The 23,124-nt window shown below is 35.0% G+C and overlaps 1 protein-coding gene across 4 annotated transcripts in view; it reads left to right on the forward strand.

Moving 5' to 3' along the window:
- Positions 1–23,124, forward strand: part of FHL2 (four and a half LIM domains 2) — a 101,437-nt gene that overhangs the window by 18,592 nt on the left and 59,721 nt on the right. The window contains exon 1 of one of the 4 annotated variants that reach the window (XM_051984316.1): positions 19,702–19,971. The exons of 1 other annotated variant lie outside the window; for it this stretch is intronic. The gene's annotated coding sequence lies outside the window, so the exon portion shown is untranslated. Of the gene's footprint in view, positions 1–19,701; positions 19,972–20,067; positions 20,299–20,323; positions 20,569–23,124 lie in introns of those variants that run through there. 2 more of the 4 variants (XM_051984314.1, XM_051984312.1) reach the window with 2 other exon arrangements.

Consider the following 23,124-nt stretch of genomic DNA (forward strand, 5'->3'; position numbering starts at 1 on the left):
GCATGCATTGTAGAACACTTAAAGCTTGGCCAGATATTGAAGACAACATAGTCATCTACTCCATCCCAAGCCACTGACAGTTGTCCTGACTTCTGCCTTATCACTGGACTTTGATGATTCTGGAAGAGACAGTGAGACTGATGACTGAGCAACTCTGCCTCACTTTAATCCAGTTCCTGGGCAAGTAAAGACATCACTCATGATGTCCTTGGTCCTCTTTTAAAGCAAAGGTCAAAAACCAGATATTTCAAATGGAATGCTCTTAAACTCAACAGATCCCTAGCAGAACTCATTATCTTAACCTCTTTAATCCACTCCTTGCTAAACTTCCCTGTTTCTGTTGAAGACATCATTGTTCCTCTTGTATGCCAAATTTGTAATCTCAGTTTCTCTCTCCCCACATATAAATTGACAGAACTGATTTCTACCTCTCTAACATCTTTTTAATTTGTAGTCATCACTGCCCTTGTATATCTCACATCTTAAATTAGCCTTTCATTACAATTACCCCAGATTATTTAATTAATCTCTGAGTCCTAATTAATCTCTGCCTCATCTTTCCCAGTCAAACAACAAAGTGATTTTTGTTAACTAGAGATCTATATCATCCCCCTACTGAATCTCCAAAGGTGCCCTAGTACCTTTGAGTTAAAATATAAATGCCTCTGTTTGACTTCTAAAACTTTTAAAATCTGGCCTGAATCTGCTTTTTCAATATTACTTCCTTTTCTGTACTCTCTGATAACATCAATTTTTTTTCCCCTCACATATTTGCAAACCATTTCCCATCTCTATCCCTTTGCTTTGGCCATACCTCATGCCTAAAATGTACCTCCTCCTTACCTCTGTCTCATAGAATCCCTTTCTTCCTTCATGAGACACCATGAAGATCATCTTTCCTTATTTCCCCTCTCCCAATTGCTAATGTCTTTTTATATTATCTTGTATTTGACTGTTTTGTATTTATTCTGCATATACTTTTATATGCCTCCCCAGGTAGAATGTAAACTCCTTAAAAAGGATGATTTCATGTTTTATATAGGGTGTCCTAAAAACTCTTAGTGTGGTTTAAAAAAACTAAAACTTAAAAAGGCAATAAGACTTTTGGGACACCCCATATTTGTCTTAAAAATACCTAAAACAATGCCTGACATAGAATAGAAATTCAACAAAATCTTTTGGATTGATTGGCTCATTTTTTTCCCCAATGAAGGAACCCACACTTAGATGATTGTGACTAGCCATAGTTATACAGCTAGTTAATAAATGTTGGAAGTAGAATTTGAATTCAGATCTCATAGCTCTAAGTCTCACCCACTATTCTCTTTTCCATATTGTCCTTAAAACGTGTTTTGGTATTTTTAAAAGAAGTTATTGGAAATCCATTAAACCTGACTGGCCATTTTTAATTAAATTCACCCCAAAACATTTTTTATTCACTAGAGGTAGGTAGTTCAATGGATAGTGTTGGCCATGAAATCAGACTCATCTTCCTGAGTTTAATTCTGACCTCAGACATCATTATCTGTGTAACTCTGGGCAAGTTATTTAACCCTATTTGCCTTAGTTACCTCATCTGCAAAATGAGATAGAAAAGGTAATGGCAATCTATTCTAGTATCTTTGACAAGAAAACCCCAAATGAAGTCACAAAGATTAAGACTAAACTGAAAAACTACTAATCAATAGTAAATGTTTATTAAATACTCTTATTGTCATTATAGGATAATTAAAAGAACATTACATTTAAAGACAGCAGAACAGGATTTGAATACCTATTCTGATACTAATTGATCCTGGATAAGTAACATAACCTCTCTGAGTCTCATTTTTTTAAAGTGGAGATAAAAATAATTGCATTATCTATCTTATAATGCTATTGTGAAACTCAAATGAGGTAAAAAAAATTTTTTTTTGTTAAAGCACAAAAAAGTCAGCAATTATGACTCTTTGGGTATCCAAGATCTATCTGTAACACTTAACTTCCATTCACCATTAGCCAGAATTAGGATTTTCTTGGATGATCACCCCCTTTCATCAATTCTTACAAAGCAATAATATTATAATACATTCTCATACAATTTGTTCAGTCATTCCCCATTTTGATGGACATATACTTTATTTCCAATTTTTTATTATAACATTAAGTGTTGCTATGCATGTTATTGTATTTGTGGATCTTTTCCCTCTGTCTTTAATTATTGGAGTATATATATATTAGTAATAATATCTCTTAGTTAAGAGCTTTCTCGATCAAGTTAAGGTACTTTCTGGGTATAGTTCCAAATTGCTTTCCAGAACCCTTAGAGCAATTTACAACTTCACCAACAGTATATTACCAGTTCCTCTAATAATTTTTATTTTTGTTTTGTATCAGCTTTGCTAATCTGGTAGATATACCATTATTTTCTCATGGATGTGAGATTAGACCCCAGACTTATTTTAATTTTCATTTCTCTCATTATTAGTAATTTGGAATATTTTAATTGTTTTTAGAATGTTTTCATTTTTCCTTTTGGAAATAGCCTGTTCACATCCTTTGACTATTTAGGGAATATCTCATATATTTGTGATGATTCCATATGTAGCACTCCTTCCAAAGCTACTTCACCAACTCCCACTCCAATTGATGGACTGTGATCTCAGAGGGCAGTTAGCTATCTCTCCATCAGAAATCCAAGAGAAATCCTAAGGGACTGGGGTTTCTACAGTTATATTCACCAATCCCTACTGATATGTTCCCTATTGGTTGTCAGCCAAGAGTTTCTAATAGCTTTTTGTAACAGTAATTTATTAAGATAAAATAAAAGATCAATATATTTGAGGAATTAGAAAGGGTTAAATAATGATTATATACTTAAGTTTTAATTACATACTTGTCTAAATATATCTTTTTAGAACCCAAATGTCTTTGAGAAGTTGAAAAGGGAGTTAAATAAATAAAACAGAGGGAAACATGGTTTTGTTATATTTTGAAAGTCTTAAGAGAGGAAAGAAAAGAGAGGGGGAAAGGAGTACTTATGGGAAGAAATAGAATAGGGTTGTTGAAATTTTCTATTCATCAGAATTGGGGGGAGCAAGAAGAACAACATACAAGCACAGAGGAGGGAATGAGGGGAGCAGGTACAAACCTCACTCCTCTCTGAACCTGACAAGGAGAGCTGAAACAACCAGAGACAAGAATTTATTGTTGCCATCTCTATGTAAGTGTTCCTTTCTCAATCTGCTCTGTATCTATGTCCTGGCTGTGAGCAACAGAGCTGCCAATTGACACATGTTCCTTCATCCTACGTAAGTATAAGCTCCTCTGTGCTGGCCTGATGCAGTCTTTCCTGGTACTGGGATGCTCTGCTCAGCTATTCTTTGCTAGACTCTATCTAAAGACCTACCTGTCTGTCTCTCTAAGCTGACCTCTACTGGAAATATGACCCCATGCCTCCTTTTTGTTTATAGTGTGCATAATATTTTCTCCTAGTAGAACTGTAAACTCCTTGAGTGCTTAGCATAGAGCCTTACATAGTAGATGATTAATGTGTGCTTGTTGGTCATTGATTGAGGGAAAATTATTTTTTGACTTTTCTCCCCATATTCCCACCCTTGAGAAGCATAGCACACGATATATATTTAATAAATGTTTCTTGAATAAAATTAAATACTTTGAATTCCTGTGTGTTCCTTGGGCCCTCTTTTTCATAAGAATTCAATTTAAAATGGAAAGACAGTCTTGGAAATATAGGAAGGAAAACTATATCTACAATGGACTTCAATGGTATTAAAGGAGGGGAGACATTAGAACCCTGAGATGAAGGTCTTCTGTACCAGACACATGGCAAATACCTTATTAGGTCATGTTACCAATCTGCCCACACAGGCATTTCAAGTGATGCCTTAAAATTTCTTGAAAGGTCGACTTCATGCCAAAATGAACATTAATGTTGGTAGGAGGCAGAGTTGCCAGCAACTTCTGAAGTTGATTTAAATATGTACTGTGTACCTTCCTAAAATAACTAAGCATGTCTGAAACCCTTTGCTTATATAAATGCTAGAAGCTATTGTTCCTCATTTGCTATGGGTTTGTTTTGAGACACTTAATCCTTATCTGAAAGGATTAAGCATTTTGGGATCTCACCCTTAATCTTTTAGCTTTTTTCCCACCTGTCTGGACCATTTTGGTCACCAGAATAGTAGAAATACAAGCAGATACAAGAAGACTTGCATACCACACACTTCCCACTTGTTTCTCATGCCAAGAAATCCTTCTGGCATGAGTAAGAGAATTTGGAGGCTTGGTTTTGGAGGATAGAATCAAACTAAGAGTTATTTAGATGAGATGAAAACCAACAATTAAAAACAGAAGCCATAATTTTTTGTTTGTTTTTTAAAATTGTAAATAAATTCACTAAAATTCTGAATAATTTCTATGACTACATGAGGTGCTAAATGACAAGATATAAATTTGGGAAAATTACTTTCTAAAATGGCAGATAACACAAGAGACATACTCACCCATCTTTACTCTCTCCCTTGAATCTGGGAATAATTAATAATTCATCCACCACCAATATGGTGATCCCTTGACCAGACATTGTATAAATTGTATAAATCATAATGATAGCAAGCAAGCATGCTATGAGGGAGGTGCTATTGTATTTCCCAATTTACAAATGGGAAAACTGAAGTCAAGAGAGTTTAAGTGAGTTGCCATAGAATCATACAGCCTAGTACATGTCTGAAATAGGATTTGAATTCACATCTTTCTGACTTTAAGTCTAGTGGTCTTTCCACTATCTATCTCACTATCATATAATCAAATTAGTAGGATTCATGCTACATACTGTCAGGATCATTACAGGGAAGAAGGTTGACCAAGTATATACACACAAATATGTAAGTGTGTGTGTGTGTGTGTGTGTGTGTGTATACATACATACACACATATGTTAATATGGGATTCTAAATTAGAAGGCAGCCAGATGACACAATATAGTACACTGTACATGGAATCATGAAGATGTGAGTTCATATGTGGCATCAAACATTTATTAGCTATGTGACCCTAGGCAAATCACTAAAGAGCCTTCAAGGAAAACACAGACTAATGGGAAAGACAACATGCAGAAAAATATATACAAAGTAATTTATATAGGCTATCTGGATAAGAACTGTTTCATTTCAGCATCCAGTTCATAATCAGTACTTATTTTGTGTATATGGGGATTATAGTCTTAATTTTGGTACTTTGAAATGTTTGCAATTTCATTGGTATAGATCCACCTGCATAGATTGCAAGCCCTCCATACTTTCTGGCATTGTACTATTCTGTCTTTATCAAAATTTCTCCATGATGGATGTGCATTGATCTAATATAATGGAATCCATTTTTGTCCTTTTATTAGCTAATGGTACTCAAGTTGTACTTCTGCTGTTTCTTTCACTTAATAACCAGCTTACTTCTTTTTCAAGCTATCTGCATAGAAGCATGTTTGAATATTTATATATGTTTGTATTCTCAGTAAAATCTTTAACACTTCTTAAAATCCCATTGTCTTTGCTAGTTACATAGATTCCGTACCTTCTTCTGACATTACACAGCATTTTGTTTTGTAACTCTGATGTACTCATAACAAAACATGATGTTAAGGACAACTAGAGAGTGCAGTGGATAGAGCACCAGCCCTGAAATTAGGAGGACCTGAGTTCAAATTTGACCTCAGATCTTAACACTTCCTAGCTCTGTGATCCTGGGCAAGGCACTTAATCCCAATTGCCTCAGCCAACAAAAACATGATGTTATAATTCTCTCTTATCCCCTTAATTGATTAAAAATCCCATGAGGATAGAATCCTTGTTTTTATCTATATTTCCCCTAGTACTCTGCAGATAGACACTTTGCTGCTATTACATTTGTTTCCAATGTCCCTTGTTTTTCTTTCATTCCAATTTTGATTCTTTCTGAAATTGTGATAATCCAGGATCTGCAGACATCCCATATCTCTGTGAGAATATTGGTGTTGAAGTTACAGTTTTTTTGCAGTAAAGAATATTTTAAGATTATAGAAAGCACTACTCAATTTAAAAAGCATTAAGCAATCTAGCCTAGTCTCCTATCATTGCACAGTTCTGTCTCCAGAATGGAGTCATACTCATAAGAGAGAAAATGACAAAAGATATACTTTAATGAAAATGATACTTTTTTATCCTGAGTGATTTGCATACACACTTTCCAAATTGGGGTGGAATATAAAGTGAAATGGGGAATGTGGGGTAAAGATCTGGACTCTAGTGCCAACAGAAGGAAAGCTATCCTTCTAGTTTGAGCAACTATTTTTTCTTTGCACACATACAAAGTCACCTTATTTAGTTAGCCTTTGGTATTAGGACTGAGTATATGAATCAATTCCTGAGCAAATCCCTTATTCTTTGTGGCATTTTAAACATATTCATGAAATTAATGACAGTTTACTCAACAGATTTTTCATTTCCTTTATTTCTGTTCAGTTTCCTTCTGATCCCTGATTTTTCTCCTTTCCTGACTAATTACTACTTCTTGGTCTGCTTTCCTTTGCCTTCTTTTGTATACAGGTCTATCTTTCACTAAGCTATTCAGTGGAAAATTCTCTGCAGATGTTTTACATCAAAAATGATGAAAGAGAAAAATAGATTCAGATTCTATTAAAAAAACCTAAAAAAACAAAATTGAGAGATCAAAAAATTAATAAAATTATATATATAGGTAACTTTGTCAACCTTAGTCCCATAGAAGTAGGAAGAAATAGGTCTTCAATATTGCACATATTTCCAAACTATTTCAATATTTTTGTTTTGCTTAAATATTTTTCTTCTCTCTTTAACTTTTTGCTATGAGAAATGGTTATGGATGATACAAAAACAAAATATCAATAAAAATAGATTTTTTTAAAGTGTAGGTAATAAGTTAGGCCAAATGACAGTATTTACTAAACATCTACTATGTGCCAGGCACAAGGTACACAACTATGAAAAGCATTTAGATGAAAAGAACTGCTGCATAAAATGTAGCCAGATTTGTTTCTTCATAAGATATCTAGTTTATGACTAATCTATAGATAATTCAGATCCAATAAATGTCCTATAACAATAATTCATCTAGAGACTAGAATGATTATATCAGTTTTTGGTAAGTGTCTTGTTGAACCTGGGAATACAAATCAACAGGGAGAATTGTTCACAATCATTATTAAGACAAATAGAAATGAAGCTTTAGTCTAAGATAACATTTATTTGAGAGTTTTTCTTTTATTTTTAAATATTTTAACCACATCTATGATCTCAACAATGGACACAAGTCCTTACCAGTCTAAGTAAACTTGCTTCCAACTTTCTTGACTGGAGAAAAAGTAGGACTAGATTTTTTATTATTTCTGTCACCTTCCCCAATGTGTGGGACTGTGACCCTTACCCAAATTAAAATCAGAGACTCTCAAGGTAAAAAGCAAAAAAAAGATTTATTATGATCTTATGGGGAAAGGGCAACTCACAACAGACAAGGTGTCACTAGAGAAGTGCAAAGCACAAATTGCAAAACACAAGATTATATAGACCTTAATGTAGAAGTCACCATCCCTTTTCTTCTGACCTTTTCTACCATCGTCTGGGGAATTCTAATTTACTCAAAGATTAAATATCTACCCCAGAAACAATGACTGCTAGTCAATAACACATTCTTTACAGAATTAGGTACTTAAATACTAATGAAAAAGTCAGAAAGGGGGGACAGAAGGGAAATATTTCTTTATCTAAGATAATCAAACACCTGCATTTTTTACCTATAACTCAACTTGTTACTTGTTCATTCCCTTTTCATACATATCTTTAACAGTATTTCTTACACTGCTTTTTCAATGTGATGCATTATTGCTAATGTGGCCTATCCTATTTATGGCCGTCATATGTCTCTCCATTGCCCTTTGAGGCAAAATTTAAAATGGAGTTTAAAAATTCGAATTAGAATAAGCTATTTCAAGGCAGCTTTAGATCAAGGTTTCTTTTTATATATTTTCAAAATTTTTTCACAGTAGTATTTTATCTTTCCAACTACATATAAAGATTATTTTCAACATACATTTTTGCAAGATTTCATATTCCACATTTTTTTCTCCTTCTTTTTCCTACATCTCCCTTCCCCAAGACAGCATGCAATCTGATATAGTAGAACAAGAGTTCTTAAACCGGGATTTAAGTTCACAGTAAACTAGGATGAGGAAAAAAATATCATTTTTATTTCAAAATAACTGGTTACTCGTATAATCCTGTGTAGTTTATTTAAAGCATTTAAAAACATTATCAGACTACCAAAAGAGTTCATGACACACAAAAGACTTAGAATCCCTGATTTAAACCATTAAAAGGCAAATCTTACTATAAAAAGCCTGGAATAGGACTCATCAAGAATGGATTGCTACAACTGTAGCATGAATGGAATACTTTCAGCTAACATTGCTAGTCAGATTGAGGACAGTTATTTGGAATCCCCAGGATCTTCTGATCAGCCTGGTTCTGTCACTAAACATGTAAATCCATTCTAAGTATCTTAAGCATGGTGTAAGAAGCTGATAAATCACACCTAGCTTTTTTGGGACTTTCTTGAGACTAGATTTTTAAATTATTATTATTATTTCTTGCCTCTGTCACCTTTCCCAACAAAGTCTACTATGATACCAGAGGAGAATGTAAGATAGGGATTAGATAAGTTGTGAATGGACTAATAAACAAATCTCCTGGGTGAGAAAATTCTGTGTACTAATGCAAGTTGACAATGTCCCTGCAGTTTAGTCTTAAGAGTCGCCTATGAGAGGACAAAATAAAATTAGGACAGTGATTTCCCCAAATAATACTTGATGATCTGACTCCAGACTGAGCATTCATTGAATCCACAAAACTCCCACATGCAGACAGAGTAACCCACAATCAGGTGAGAAAAATCCCTTCTAACTTGCATGACTAGAGGATCTATGATTTCCTCAGAATGGGGAATTACCTACATTAATACACCTCTCTAAACAAGATCCTGATAAGAAGGGTTAAGTAAGGTGGATTCTACACATGCAAAGATGAAACAGGCTTGTAAATCAAAAGAAGGGCAGCCCTTATGCTGTTAATACTAGAAAAAGATCTGAGAAGTAGTTACCTCTGAAGCTTAAAATTCAAAAGATCTAACCTAGATTATAATCATTAAACAAGAAGACAATCCAGTGAAAGGCAGTTGTCTTGAAGCTGAAGGAATGCAACAGTACACATTTTTGTAATAGAATGTAATGAATCTGTGTTTATTTTTTCACATTGGGCAGAGTACAACCACTATGATTACCATTCCCAGAATGAAACCCCAAAGTCACACCAATTCAAATTACAATTTAGGAACTTAGATTTAGACCTGAAGGGATATTAAAAGTGTTTTAGTATGACTCCTTCATTTTAGAAATAGAACTCAGGTGTTCATGTCTCCAGAGCCAGTACTCTCTTCACGATCCACTTATGTGCCTTGTGTATGCACACATGCGTGTAGTTGATATGCAGATAGAGGGCAGCTGGGTGATGAAATGGATAGAAGTGGGTACTCTTCCTGAGCTCAAATCTCACCTTAGACAATTACTAGCTATATGACTCTGGGCAAATTACTTAACCCCCTTTGCCTCAGTTTTCTCATTTGCAAAATGAGCTGGAGAAGGAAATGGAAAACCACTTCAATATCTTGGAGCAGGACCTTGTATCTCCCACACTCTTCATGCTCCCAGCTAAGTATATAAAGTATATAAAGATTTGTTACTAGCAGGTTAACAACTTCTTCTCCTCTCTGAATTGTGATTGTTCCCCAAAGTTCTATTCTAGATATTCTTTTTTGTCATTACAATAACTTTGGCAGATCATAAGTTTTAAATATCTCTATCCTGATGATTTACTCACCTTCTATCCCTAGAGCTTCAGTCCCTACATAATTAAATGATTATTGGGTATTTCAAGCTGGAAGTCCTGGAAACATCTAAATTCAGTATATCTCAAAGTGAACTCATTATCTCTCTTCCCATACTCAATCCTCTTCCAAATTAACATATTTCTGATGAGAAGCTTCTATTCTTCCAGTCTCCTCGGTTCATAACTTTGGCATTATCCTCAACTCCTTACCCTTGCTCAATACCAAATGTTGTCAAATGTTATCAGTTGTCAAATCTTGCTGATTCTATTTTCAAAATATCTCTTGATTCCAATTCCTTATTTTTGCTTCCACGACTATTACCTTAATTCAGCATTTTACCAAATTTGGTCTGTCTCTCTCTTCTCCAGTTCATTCTGATCAATGTTGTCATAATGATTTTCCTTAAGAGCATGAGGAATTTATATGTGACCATTTTACACTTCTATTCGACAGACTCTGGTGGCTTCCTATTACATCAAGGAAAAAAATATAAACTCCTCTGTTTAGCTTTTAAAGCCTTTCACAGCCGAGTTATAATCAGTACATTTATTCCCCTTCCTGTTTTCTACAATCTAGAAATAGTAGCTTTTTCTACGTTCCTTATATGCATTCCATATACCATCTTAAGTTGTCTGCCTAATTTTCTTCATGGCTTTGGAGCTAGGAGCTTCATCTCTCTAGGATTCAGTTTCTTCTGAAAAAATTAGAGGGTTAGCTTAGTTCACCTATAAGATTCCTTTCACCTCTAGAATTCAGTGAATTTTTAAGTGTCCTTTGGTAGTTCACTAACATCTGCATAAGATAACATTTGAAGTATATTCGGCTCTTAATTACACATGATAATAGAAACAGTGATTCATAACTGAAAAGAGTAGCAATTTCAGCAGCTGTGGTGATGAAAGTTGTTGGGGGAGGGAAGAAAGAGTTTTGGTGCTATTTTGTTTTTTAACGAGTTTGTTTTTAGCAGTGGGAGCAGATTGATGCTTCTTTTCAAATTCTATTTTATTTGAGCTACCATAACACAACCTTAACATTTGTATGTTGTTTTGTTTTTCTTTTCAAAGTATTTTCACATCTGTTGTCTCATGTAATCCTCACAACAATACCATAAGGCAGGTAGAGTGGATGGTTTTATTTTCATTTACAGCTGAGGAGACTGAAGCAGAGGTTATGCCCTAAAGTTACCCAGCAAGGCAATGGGATGTAACAAAAAGACTTTAGAGCTATGAAGGCCTTGTCCAAACTCTACCAATTGTGCCTAACTGTATAACTTGACCAAAGTAATTTTGCCTTTTAATTTGTTCATCTATATAATGAGTGAGTTGTAAACATACATATATGTGTATGTGTACTGCATCATATATATGTATATCTACACACATATGTCTGTAGCCTAGAAAATAAATAATGAAATACATATCTCATGTATCAACAAAGAAGCAAGGACAATGATGGAGGAAGAATACTAAGTTGTGAGACAGTCACCATATCAATTGTTTTTTTTTTTCTTAAACCTTTATTATAAGGGAGGATTCCATTCTTGGTGGGAAAGAGTAGAGAATATTCCAAATTAAGAATAACTAGCATTTATATAGAGCTTTAAAATTGGTAAAGCACTTACCTTACATATATTATCTTTCAAGATCCTCATAAGAACTCTCTGACAGAACATTATTATTTTTATTTCCAATTTACAGTCAAGAAAACTGAGACAAACAGATCTTAAGTGACTTGTCCAGAGTCATACTATTGAAATATTTATTTCTAATGTAATTATAATATTATAAATAATTTAATAATAAATAATTATTTATAATTAATATTTAATAAATACTTAATATTTATTAATATAATTAATATTTAAGCTAATAAATATTTAAGGCAAGATTCAAACTCAGGTTTTTCTGACTCCAGGTCCAGCATTCTAATATATCATCTAGTTGCTTATGGTATAAAAACTGAAGACAATAATAAAACTTTTTTTTAATGAGGAGAACAAACTTTAACCTTCTATGAGTCTTAGTGACTTACTTGAATTTTGGTTCCAGATAGATTTTTGTTTGTTCCTTATTTTTTCTACCATTTCATAATGCCTCTCTATCAAAATTAGCTTGTAATCTCTGAACAAAAAAGAAATAGTCCCAAAGAGTAGTCATAGCAGAAGGAAACCAACCTGGGATTACAAATTTTGCAGCAGTTGTCCTCAAAATAAACAAGATAGTGTTAGATAACTCAGAGTTATGCACTTTGAGGTAAACATTCTTAGAAATGGCTGATCTTGGATGAAACTCTCCAGTTTCAGTGAAGCAATGGAGTAATTGTTAGAGACCATATGTGAAAGCTATTCAGGCATGTTAAGAAAGCAAATATTATTGAATCAGAATAAGATTTCACCAGGTTTATACCAATCCTAGGAATTTACTCTCTCCCTTCCCCCCATCCTGTCCTATGCACCTTTTAAAGTTGATTTCTGAATAGCTGATTAAAGAAAAAAGAATTCCTTTAATTATTGCCTCCACTCAAAAGTAAAACAATTTCCAAGTCAATATGAATGAACAGATTATTACAAATAAGAGCTGAAATTTGAAGCACAAGTAAAGCATAGAAACAAGAATGGGTTTTTAAATTTTTTTATCTTGACTTCATATCATGTTTTGAATTAAATCAGTCAGTTAACTAGTATTTAGTAAGCCCCTATTATGTGACAGCCACTCGATGTGTAATGTATTGGGCATACAAAGAAAGGCAAAGACAGTGCCTGCTCTTAATATTAAGAAGACAGAATAATTCCATCAGTATGTAATGATAACCAACTGCCATGTGAACCCTATTGGGCTGAAATGTTGGGTTTGCAAGATTACATACATTTAGTCATTATCACCAAATAGCAACTTTCTTTAATGATCAGATAAGATTGTAATGGGAACTTGTATTAAGGACAACCAAATACAACTGGAATTATTTTGACGATATGATGGCAAATTCTTGAGGACTTTATAATTATTTGTGGATTTGGCCAGAACACTGCAATGTTTTTAGACTTTAAACATTGATAATTTGTATCCATTTAATCTTTTTTTTTCCTTTTTCTTCAGAGAAAGAAATTGGATATGGAAAAGTTTGCATCTAAGAAAGAAACAAAAGTTTTCTCCTTCTAACTAGAAGAAGATAGGGAATATTGGCCTTTTGTTTATTTATTTGTAATTATAAAAGCTGACTTCATGGTGGGCTGAGCATTTCCTCTGAGCAAACAGAGGCAGAGCTGCAAATATGCTTGTTTCAAGACAAAGAAAATAACAGGAACTAACCTATCAAAAAAGGCTAACAAGTGGAGTTGACTCACATTTCCTAGGTGGTAAAACTTGCAAATTACACATTAAAATGTGTCATTACACTCATGTAGGTACCAGGCACTCACACAACCATAGTGTCATTTTAGAATATAAAAGAAAGGTTTCCCATACTCTAGTTTTTCTTCTAAAAATAAAGTTATTTTTTCCTCCTCCATAACCTGTATTATTCTGGAGTTTAAATTCTCTAATAACTCTATGATGAAAATCAGGACATGGGGAATCTTTGAGCAATCTGCATTCCGATATGATACAGTAGAAACAATATATGATACATTAGAGACAGTCCTGGTTCTTTCCTTAGAAAATCTGTATTTTCTTATCTCTAAAGTCTTACTTCTAAAGCTTGCTGCCTGTGTGAATTTAGGCAAATCACTTAATCTCTCTGGGACTCAGTTTACTCATCTGTAATATGAGAGGATTATACAAGATTGCTTCTTAAGTTCTCTTCTAGATCTAGATATTTGATTCTATATTTCCATTTTCCTCTCTACTTAACCACAGTCTTGACAATTATATGTGCCCAGGAGAAAATAAAAATTAGTAAGCACCAGCAAAGATACTACTAGATTATAAACTACTTGAGAATAGGAAATATATTTTGATTATTTTTGCATAACTTCTCTAAGTACAGTGTGTTACACATAAACACAAATTATGTAGAAAATTAATATAGAAAGACTCCTTAAAGCTTATATATTTATGTGCATAGAAAGGGAATAATAAGTATAAGAGTGAAAATAAGAATTAAGCCATGATTTCAACTAAAAAAAATCTATTTTATCTTGGGACATTGATGCTGAAGGCATTCACATAGAACACACTCATCTTAAGCTGCTACTCAGCCCTTTGCTATCCTGAAAAATCTGCAGTTATCCTGCATTCCTTCCCAACCCTCCACCCCCAGACACAAGTTCTTGACATTCTCTCTTAAGACCCCTTCTCCTCAGATCCATTCCTTGTGCTGAGTAATATTCACAAAGTGAGGATAATTTTAGTGTTGAGTCACTACACAGGATCCTTCACCCAATTCCTTTGGAACCTAAATGTTATCCTAAGGCCAGATCAGATACAAAGTTATTAATAGATTAGATCTTTTCCTATTCCTTCAATCCTAGCTTAATCATGTGTTTCTCTCATTTTTCCTTACTTTTTAAACTCGTTTTCTTTCCCTTCTTGTTGTTTCACTCTCATTAACCTTTCTAGGTACAACAATAACACTCAGAGAATCAGGTAAGTGATTTGTGCTAGTTCTTTCCTGGTTCACAAATGATATGTGTTAGGTATCGACTAGTAAATATTGAGGCAAAAAAAAAATAGAGTAATGAGGATCTAAAAATATTCTCTTTCCTCTATTTCTTTTTTCCCCTTTCTTCTTTTGTTTCTTCTTATCTTCCTTCCTCTCTTTTCTTCCTTCTTTCCTTCCTCCCTTCCTTCCTCCCTTTATCTTTTTTCTTTCTTTCCTTCTTCCTTCTTTTTGCCCTTGAGAAACTCAAATCTAGTCATATAATATTACAAGGTAGGGAAGGCACTAGGGAAGATTAGATAAAGCTTCATGTAGAAGATGGTACTTCAGCTGCATCTTAAAGGAAAGTAGGGATGTTAAGAGGCAGAAGTGAAAAGAAATTGAAATACAGGATGGAAGACAGCCAGTATAGGAGGATGGAAATAAGAGATGGAGAGCCATGTATGAGCAACAAGGAGGCCAGTTTTGTTCAACCACAGGGTATGAAGAGACACAAATATGTATTAAGACTGAAAAGATAAATTGAGATCAAATTGTGAAAGGATTTAGATCCCCAACAGAGAAGTTTGTGTTTGAACCTGGAAGGAATAGTATAGAGCCCATCTATTTAACATAAATGTTCTGCTAATGTCATAGGGTTGCAAATCTTAACACATCACAATCTCCAAGAATCAAAGATGTGACTCAAATGGCAAAGGAGAAATGAATGGCATATACAATTTAGGCTTCATTGTATTTCCAATAATGACTTATTCACAATAATTAACACAAGAGATATTCCACAAAAGTGTAATAGGAATAGAAGATGGGTGTTTCATATCATGAGTCATAATGGATATAGTAGGCATAATCCAAAGAAATGGAAAAAGATACAGAAAGATCTCCATCATGCTAGGTAGATCACAGAAATACAACACTCTCACTTTATAGATGAGGAAATAGAGACCCAGGGAAATGAAATAACTTGTCCAAACTCACAGAAATCATAAGCATCAGAGTCAGAATCCTCTGTGGAACATCTTTGGCATTTTGGTGAATGAAGATAAATTTAACACAGGTGGTGAAAGTGGAGAAGGGTTGTGATCTACATGAATGGAGTTAGTATTCATATAAATGAGTTCAGAGATTCATTGAAATATAATTTATACACTAAAGTATAAACATTCTTTGATCTCAGTTTGAGAGGTCACATGAGCTCTCTGAGACTTACACCCATTTTTACTCATGAGGGTGTAAAAATGGGTAAGATAATATTAAAAAAGAAAATGGAAAACTATTCCAAGTATCTTTGCCAAAAAAAAACCAAATGGGGCCATGAAGAATTGGACAGAACCAAAATGACTGAACAACAATTACTATACTTCCTAGTTCAGAGGTTTGCTGGGAGTAAAGTTCCTTGCAAAACTTAAGGCAATACAGAAATGGGAAGGGAATACATAAAAGAAAGAATCATTGTGTAAAACGATTATTGATCTCTCATTGACTAATAATAAGGTTTTGATTTTCGCCTATTCATATACCTCCATTCTGCCTGCCAAATGTGAGACAATCTAGCATCTGCCATTTTTTCAAAGAAGGCCAGAATTCATCTGTAGGCATACCAATGGACCATAGATCCAAAGCTAAAAGGAATCTTAAAGGTTACCAAAGTGAACTGCCCCATTTTATAAATGAAAAAACTGAGGTCCTGAGAAGCTGATTTGCCCAGAGTCTTGGAAGTATCTGAAGCAGGTTTTTCTGACTATGTAGTCCAGGACATTTTATAATACTTATTATTATTATTAATATTTGTTATTGCTATTAATCCCTTTTTAGCTATATTAAATCATTGTTTGAATTCTGATAAACTCAGATTTAATGTATTTTTTATTATAGCTTTTTATTTATAAGATCTATGCATGGATAATTTTTCAGCATTGACCTTTTGCAAAACCTTCTGTTCCAACTTTTCCCCTCCTTCTCTCCATCCCCTTCCCTAGATGGCAGGTAGATCAATACATGTTAAATAAGTTAAAGTATATGTTAAATACAATATATGTATACATATCCATATAGTTACTTTGCTTGTTATTTGCTATGTTGTGGTTCACACTCATTTCCCAGAGTTCTTTCACTGGGTGTAGCTGATTCTCTTCATTATTGAACAAATGGAACTGATTTGGTTCATCTCATTGTTGAAGAGAGCCACATTCACCAGAATTGATCATCATTTAATATTGTTGTTGAAGTGTATAGTGATTGCCTGGTTCTGCTCATTTCACTTAGCATCAGTTCATATCAGTCTCTCCAGGCCTTTCTTAAATCATCCTGCTGGTTATTTCTTACACAACAATAATATTCCATAACATTCATATACCACAATTTACCCAACCATTCTCCAATTGATGGGCATCCACTCAGTTTCCAGTTTCTAGCCACTACAAAGAGGGCTGCCACAAACATTTTTGCACAAATGTTCAATTACAAGGTGTGAAGGGACACCCTTTCCCTTCCTTAAGATCTCTTTGGGATATAAGCCCAGTAAAAACACTGCTGGATCAAAGGGTATGCACAGTTTGATAACTTTTTGAGCATAGTTTCAAATTGCTCTCCAGAATGGCTGCACGCATCCGTATCAGTATCCCAGTTTTCCCACATCCCCTCCAACATTCAGCATTATCTTTTTCTGTCATCCTAGCCAATCACTCAGATTGAAAGTAAAAAGCAATTACTTCTGCTTTGTTCAGAAAGCCTGAGGGTCTTCCCTCCAAATTTTATTTATTTATTTAGATTTTTTTTTTTTTAGGGGGGAGGAGGGACCTAGGTGAAAGAGGCCATTCTTTGCTTCAGTTTCTACCAAGCCTTAATCACTGAATAGGGATGGCTTCCGTCAAACTGAGACCTTCTGAAGACCTTAGCTTCCATCCAGATGCATCCAGGACCATCTCTAGCCATTTTGATCTATATCTGGCCACTGGACCCAGATGGTTCTGGAGAGGAAAGTGAGGCAGATGACCTGCTAAGCTCTCCTTCATTTAAATACAATTCACTTGTATGTCATAGCATCACCTGCCTGATATCATGGTCCTCTTCAAGAACAAAAGACAAACAATATATTCAATCACCTGCGGATCTAGTCGTACTTAGGCTTAGAAGAATGGATCTATAAATCTGCTATTTGAGTACATTCTTAACAATCAATTATATTCTTATGTGCCCTTGCCAAAAAAAAAAAAAAAAAAGTCTTCCCTTTGAATTTTTGGTGAATTATTTAATTACAGTTTTTTTAAAAAAACAGCCCTTTTGACTTTTTTCTTCTCAAGTTTTTCTAATAGAGGCTTCCCTTCACTTAAGGAAATTGAAAGGCTAATTGCAGTGAGGATTCAGAGTTCCTGATTCCATATCTATATTTAGAATATTGTCAACCCTACTCCACCCCTCAGGGAACCTCACTCCCCCCATAATGTGTCACTAGTAAATTATTGAGTCCAGAGTTTGAGTCACTGTGCTGTTTAACTTCAGCAATAATGCTTCCCATTTTTTTCCCTCAAAGTCCTTCAATATACCCTGATGAGTGTGATGTTCACATGGCTTTGTTATAGTTTTCCATATGTTCACCCGTTATGATTTTTAGTTGAGTGCCTATATGAGGTATCAAAATATACTTTTAAAAAAAGACCACTGGTTCAGAGTCCTGGGTTCAAATTCCATCTCTAATATTTAACCTAGTTCTGTGACCATGTTCAAGTCATAATCCCTCTCTAGCTCTGTAGTTTCTGAGTGTAATAATCTGTTTGGTAGTTATGGAGTAGGAAGACCTGAGTCTTGACCTCAGCCCTGTTACTTACTACCTATATGGCTTTAGACAAGTCATAGCTTCTCTGGAACTAAGTAACATGAGACTAATATGAAAATAGTGGATTAGATGATCTATATGGTTACCTCCAGGTCAGCTGTGTGTTGCCACAGTGCACAGAATGTCAGGCCTGAAGTCAGGAAGATTCATCATTCTGAGTTCAAATTTGGCCTCAGACACATACTAGCTGTTATATGACCCTGGACAAGTCACTTAACCCTGTTTGCCTCAGCTTCCTCATCTGTAAAATGAGTTGAGGAAGAAAATGGCAAACCACTTCAGTATTTTTGTCAAGAAAACTCCACTTGGGGTAATGAAGAATCAAATAGGACTGATTAGTTTCTAAGCCTTAAAATTCTGTACAAACAAATAAGAATCTCCTATCTTCATGTAGAGTCAAGAGTTTTGGATTCTTTCACTAATGAACTTTGTGATTTACTTGGCTGACCTATAAAATGAAGAGCTGATTCTGGGTTCTCTCTCTTAATCATTCGGATGGTCCTTTGGTAAATTCTGAGTTCAACAAGAAAATAGTGAACATCTCTTTTACAGAATTATAAAACATAAATGTGGTCTTAGGGATCATCTCATCAAGTCCCCTTCAGAGGGAGATAAGGAAAGTGAAAGCTCAGAGGCGTCTCATATTTGCCTATACACACATAGACTGTAAACTGAAGAACAGGAATTTGAACCTGGTGCTCTGGCTTTCCAATTCAACCTTTATCTTCAGAGCATGTATTATGATGAACTTTACCCAATCTTTGAATTGTACTACTATCAGTTATATTTAATATTAACAGCACCCAGTTCAGGTTATCAACTAATCTCCTTTGACCTGGATCTACAATTCACAACTTGAATTTTCTTTACACACCGAAGAAGAAACAATTACAATCCCAAAGTTCCCTTTGACTGACTTTCAATGCAAACTCCCTCCCTTCTTCCCCTCTTCCTTCCCTCCCACCCACTTACTCAATCTCCTTTCCCTGGGGATCGAGTTGTTGACTTTTTTCAATTAATGGATCTGAACCAGTAGAGTTTGTAGTCCTTCAGAGTTTTCGTTTATCACCTAAAATTTTGATTTTTACTAGTGGAAAGGAAACTAAGGGCTGATCTTTTGCCTTCGTCTCTCAGAGAAAAGATTTTACATTTTCATTTCGTTTTTGGTCCCTCTTAGACTCTGAGCGCCTTGCGAATTAGGGACTGGCTTTTTGATTGTTGTGTTCTTATCTCTTTGCAACGCCAGCGTTTAGCACAGTACCTGGTACATTGTAGACACTTAATAAATGCTAGTTGGTTGACTGCCTGACCATTCTACTAGTTTCTTTTATGAACTGAAAAGTATACTAAAGGGAAGCTCCAAGTATGCAAATGTCTTGGTTTTACTGTTCCCGCTCTTCAAATGGCCAGTCTTTCCTCCGCTCTCACCCCAATCCCCCACTTCCTCCCAAAGTCTGCTTCCCCACCTCATTTGTAAACAGAAGGTGAATGTTTAGGCTGACAGAATCATCGGCTTGTGACCAGGTTCCGATAACTCCTGGAGTAGGAGCAGCAACAGCAACCGCCCCGGGCTTGGCACTGTACCCCAGGTGAGGAGTTCTGGAATGCTGGTATCAGCCTGAGTGTAAAACTCTTTCTGTAAGTTGATACAGCTAGGTTTTCATCAAGTTTTTCCCATAAAGACATCATTGGGTTAAAAGGAAAAGAAAGAAAACATGATGAAAAGAGGTAGTTGAAAGGGGGTGGGAATGGAGGTGGCAGGAGATGAGAGGAAGGAGGCTAGAAGGAGGAGTGAGAGTCTGGCTGAAGCAAGAGCCTGACAGAGTGTTTGGGAGGAAAAGAAAACACATACACGCACGCACACATACTACAGACGAGAGAAAGTGTTGAATGCCAGCTGCTGGGAGCCTTAAAGAGTGAGTGTCTCCGAGGCTTTTGTCTCCTTATATGGTAAAATGATACGGTGGGGGTTTCGCTAGGCTGCGAAGGCAGGCAGCTTGTATCCACACATTCCCGGCCGCCCAGCCGAAATCCGTGGAGCCGCCTCTGCTCCTCTTGCAGGGTGGCGGCTGGCTCCTGCGCGTCCGCTCTGCACGCAGGCCATTGTGCTCGTTTCTAGGCTGCCCATGGATGTGACTCCCCATCCCTGGTCCAGCAAGTCACACTAACGCGGCAGTGGTTGCTCAGTAAGTAGACCTCTCCTCTCTCTGTTCCTTCCTCCCTCTCTCACTCGCTCCCCCGATCGATTTAAATGTTTCCAGATCTCTTTAAAAGAAAAAAGGAAAGGCTGGAGGTATGGCTGAAGGTGTGTTGCTTTAATAACAAAGGCTGCCGGAGAAAAGTCTGATCCTCTGAGGAAGGACAAAAAGGTTGGGATTTTGCAGATTACAAGTCTAGGAGGGATTCCGGTTTAGCTCTCTTCACCACTTCACCTTTCCAAAAAGATGGTAAAGAAGGGCAAGAAAAAGGGTTCTTTGGACAGATGAATCCTTTTGGATCGCTATTAGGTGGTAAAAAAGGACTGTGTCATATATTTAGTAAACATTTGAACAAAACTATGTGTGATACTGATGGTCTAATGCCTTGGCGTCTGGCATAAAATTCCGAGTTTCAGTGTCCTTAACATCCCCGTACATATTTTGAGCTTCCAAACTCAACAAAAGAGTGGCTTAATTTTTGTGCTCCAAAATAGTGTCTGAGAACGCAGGAAATTATCTAGGTCCATCTGCTTAAGTCAAGAGTATTTTCTTGTAAATAGGAAGAAAAAACATATTGAAGACAGAAAAGTTCTCACTTTCTTACGGGGAAAGAAATTGCAAAACCTACAAATCCAGAATCTTTCTTTGTTCTCAATTCAAATGAAAAACAAATTTTAAGCTGTATTCCATCAATAGCTATCTTTGATTACTCTGTGATCACTGGAAGGAAAATAAAATGAAAATCATTGATTTGTATGTTTTTTTTCACGCTTTTGCTTTAATCATAATTGTTTATATTTACTCTTTACTAAGATAATATAAAGCACATGTGTTTTTGTTTAGGTGTCCACTTGAATCACTTATTTGGAAATAATATTTGGAAAAAATTTTACATTAAGTTAAAATGAATGTATTAGTGACAATATGTAGAAAAGTATGTTCCAAATCCAGATGCTAAAATATAATTCATCTCAATGTATTGGTGCCATTACTGCTTGTGTTGTATTGAATGTTCATATAGTGAGCTCAAAATGGTATTTTGTATAGATTTTAATTGAATAGGAATATACAAACATTACACTTCTGTTTTAAATATTAGTTAAGTGAAAACGCCCTTGTTTTACAACATGTTGGAATGAAGTTTTCTGAATGGTCAAAGACATCCTCATGTTTTTATCTATCCTTCATATATATATTTTCCCCCAAAGCTATTCTATGACTAGAAGTAGTCAAGAGTATAACACACCTGTTACTTAGGAATCCATAGAGCAATTTTATTAAATATGAGGAAGAGTTTCCTGAAAGTGAGGGCTATTTTTAAAAAATGAAGTCAAGAAAAGAAATGTGAGAAAGAGGTCATTATACACAAGAGAGATAGTCAACTATCTAAGATAGTGTTAGACCCTTAGGTCTTGCCTAAGAGTAAAGAGAATAAACTAACCTGATTTTCCCCTGTATTTCTCAATACTCTTCTTACCTTGAATCTACCTGGTTTTGTTGGGGGTTTTTTTTTGGGGGGGGAAGAGGCAGAGGAGGGGAGGGCAGGGAAGGTTTTAGCTATAAATTCCTTGCAAGCTGTTACTATTCTTTGTAATTCCATTATACTGGAGTTTAGACTAGAAGCTAATCTGGATTCTGGGCAGTTTAAGTTAACTCATTGTTTTATTGCTTCTCTATATGTCTACCCCGTATTTGGACAAAAATTGGTGCTTTTGACTTCCCCTGCCTGGGTCATCCAGCTTTGAGAAACTATGTACATGTTTTCTTTTCTGCTTATTAGGTAGCAAATTCACTGATTCTAAGACTACATCTTCTCATCTTTGAACATCTTCCTAATATAGGCCTTCATACATAGTAGCCACTCAATAATTATTTAATACAATTTTCCCAATAGACTAGCCCCTCCATAGTTTTATCAAACAGAAGTCTCTACAATGATGCTAAATTTATAATTTAAAAAAACTAAACTTAAAAAAATCCTTATTTTTCTGAATATAAACAATATACTTTAAATATATATTTTGAAAATTTAAGATTAAAACATTTGGAATAATCCAAATTATTATATCTATAACAGGCTAGTTCACTTGATGAGTATGTAATACAATAGAAAATAAATTCCCTAATATCAAGGATTTTTTTTTCATTGTTCTTTAATTCTGGGGGTCATGCTCATAATTGGCACTTAATGAATGTCAATTTTTTTAAAAAGCTACATCTCACCCTATAACATTTTGTGTGCCATGCAGTCACCAAAGGGTATGTCTAGTAGAATTTTGGAAAGGACAGTAACAACAATTTTCTGACCACTAGCTCTCACTTTCAATATCCTTACATCATTGCTAATTTTGTATCTCAAAACTCATCTTCATCAGTGTAAACCAACTCTAGCTTATCTGGAAAAATATATTGGAATGTAAAATTTGGCCATCAAGAAAGGGGGTGTTGATTGGCTATTTTAATAAAATAATCCTTGCTTTCAAAAAGCTTATATTTTATAGGGAGAGACAGCATATAATACATAAGTGCAAAATATATTCAAAG

This window comes from Antechinus flavipes, chromosome 3, assembly GCF_016432865.1.
Source record: "Antechinus flavipes isolate AdamAnt ecotype Samford, QLD, Australia chromosome 3, AdamAnt_v2, whole genome shotgun sequence".
In the NCBI taxonomy this organism is placed as follows: domain Eukaryota; kingdom Metazoa; phylum Chordata; class Mammalia; order Dasyuromorphia; family Dasyuridae; genus Antechinus; species Antechinus flavipes.